The sequence below is a fragment of the Cnephaeus nilssonii genome (assembly GCF_951640355.1).
Source record: "Cnephaeus nilssonii genome assembly, chromosome: 2".
Lineage (NCBI taxonomy): Eukaryota > Metazoa > Chordata > Mammalia > Chiroptera > Vespertilionidae > Cnephaeus > Cnephaeus nilssonii.
The window spans coordinates 23,739,409-23,742,212 of NC_137073.1; the positions used below are offsets into that span (position 1 = coordinate 23,739,409).

General features: G+C 43.8%; 1 pseudogene across 1 annotated transcript; it reads left to right on the forward strand.

The window, feature by feature from the left end:
• The first annotated feature begins 779 nt into the window (after positions 1-779).
• LOC307113671 (tubulin alpha-1B chain-like) lies at positions 780-2,280 on the forward strand (annotated as a pseudogene). The gene is made up of 2 exons: positions 780-1,506; positions 1,706-2,280. The product of its transcript is annotated as a tubulin alpha-1B chain-like (transcript).
• Positions 2,281-2,804: the final 524 nt, after the last annotated feature.

The window sequence follows — 2,804 nt, forward strand, 5'->3', positions numbered from 1 at the left end:
GACTGGAGGAACCAGGAAGACCTCCAGGGAGAAGCCAGTACCAATGTGGGAGGGAAGCATTTGAGTTTCATAGTGGCATTCAGTATTGTTAGGACCATCTTTAGTATCAACTGGAATATATGCTCATCCAATAGAGAAAAATAAGAAATGACCTTTTGCCTAAAAATTTCTTGGTACTTTCTCAATCTGAAATAGCGAGTGTGTTTCACTTCTTGGATTAATTCTGCTTGAAGTGCTCCCTTAAAAAGGATTATGTGTCTCTGCCAGCCTCCGAGGAAAGGAATGCTGAAATTGATTAGTGATGCCTGCCACAGGTATAGGGAAAGTGAGGGAGAACATCCTACATGCATGACTTCTCTCTTCCTCACTTTCCCCTGCAAATTATAATGAAATTTCCATTTCTATGTACCAAAATAGATGAAATCTTTAACTAACTGGACTCCATGCCTTACTTTTTACTTTTAGGACAGAGGCACGTAAAAAAAATTAAACAAACATTCTAAAAGAAAATCTCCCCATACATTTCTGTTTAGCTAGTTAAATTTTAAACTTATACCTGCCCTCTACTTAGAGGATTGTATTCCTTTATATTCAAAAAGATGATCTTGAGGTATAGAAAAATCCTAAATTATTAAGTATAAACTATATAAATTCTAAGCTGTTTTGTTGAAAATATATGTTCTTGAGTGGGTTACTTACCTTGACTTTTAGGTTGTTGGGGATAGTAACCCAGACCCAATGTCTAATCCAGTGTTGCCTGCACCTGCTCACCCTCAGCCATGCGTGAGTGCTTCTCCATCCATGTTGGCAAGACTGGTGTCCAGATGGGCAGTGCCTGCTGGGAGCTCTACTGCCTGGATCATGGCATCCAGCCTGCTGGTCAGATGCCAAGTGACAAGACCACTGGGGAAGGAGATGACTTCTTCAGTGAGATAGGTGCTGGCAAGCATGTGCCCAGGGCAGTGTTTGTAGACCTGGAATCCAGGGTCATTGATGAAGTTCGCATTGGTACCTACCGCCAGCTCTTCCACCCTGAACAGCTCATCATATGCAAGGAAGATGCTGCCAATAACTATGCCTGTGGACACTACACCATTGGCAAGAAGGTCTTTGACCAAATTTGGAAGCTGGCTGACCAGTGCATAGGTCTTCAGGGCTACTTGATTTTCCACAGCTTTGGTGGGGGAACTAGTCCTGGATTCACTTCCCTGCTGATGGGATGGCTCTCTGTCGATTATGGCAAGAAGTCCAAGCTGGAGTTCTCCATCTACCCAGCACCCTAGGTTTTCCCAGCGGTGGTTGATCCTAACAACTCTATCCTTATCACCCACACCACCCCCGGATACTCTGATTGTGCCTTCATGGTTGACAATGAGAGAGGCCATGTATGATATTGAGTGCCCAACCCACACTAACCTTATTAACCTGATTGTGTCCTCCATCAATGCTTCCCTCAGGTTAGCTAGAGCCCTGAATGCTGATCTGACTGAATTCCAGACCAACCTGGTGCCCTATCCCAGGGGTCCTCAAACTTTTTAAACAGGGGGCCAGTTCACTGTCCCTCAGACCGTTGGAGGGCCGGACTATAGTTTAAAAAAAACTATGAACAAATTCCTATGCACACTGCACATATCTTATTTTGAAGTAAAAAAACAAAATGGCAAAAACACCCACATGTGGCCCGCGGGCCGTAGTTTGAGGACGCCTGCCCTATCCCCACATCCACTTCCCTGTGGCCACATGTGCCCCTGTCATCTTTCCTGAGAAAGCCTACCATGAACAGCTTACTGTAGCAGAAATCACCAATGCATGCTTGGAACCAGTCAACCAGATGTTGAAATGTAACCCTTGCCATGGTAAATACATGGCTTGCTGCCTGTTGCACCATGATGACGTGGTTTCTAAAGATGTCAGTGCTGCCATTGCTACCATCCTGATCAAGTGCAGCATCCAGTTTATGGACTGCTGCCCAGTGGCTTCAAAGTTGGCATTAATTACCAGCCTCCCACTATGGTAGCTGGTGGAGACCTAGACAAAGTATAGCGAGTCGTGTGCATGCTGAGCAACACCACAGCTGTTGATGAGGCCTGCGCTCGCCTGGATCACAAGTTTGACTTGATGTACACCAAGCATGCTTTTGTTCACTGGTACGTGGGTGAGGGCATGGAAGAAGGAGAGTTTTCTGAGGCCTGTGGGCACACGACTGCCCTTGAGAAGAATTATGAGGAGTTTGGTGTAAATTCTGTTGAAAGAGAGGGTGAAAAAGGAGAGGAATACTAATTAACATTCTTTTCAGCCCTGTAACATGTCATACATGTTAAAGCTTTCTGGTTAGATTTTCTTCTATTTTACCTGTGATCTGTCTGTCTTTTTCATGTATACCTATAAGATTTCCCCCTCATGTTTAAAAGTAAAGGCATTGAGAAAGAAAAGAAAATGTATGTTCTCGGTTGGAAGTCTATTTGCATTAAGATGGAAACACTCATTTGAGGAGGCAGGTACTTACAAGAGTGGTATTGGTGATTCTATAGTATTCGATTCTAATTAACTTTAGATAGCAACTCGAGATTTTGGAGGATAGACATCAGGAAGAAAAATGGGTCACAGAGAGAAATGTTTTTTTCTTGATTAGACAACAATAGCCAGAGGAATAGAGATGGAGGTTATTAGGGCTTGCATATTGTGACCCAGTCTTTGTGAGGCCATTTGTGACACAGTTTTTGTGAGGCCATTTGTGACATAGTCTTTACAACATAGTGAATGGGACCCCTAACACTGTGTTGTGCAGACTCTTCCAGTCTAAG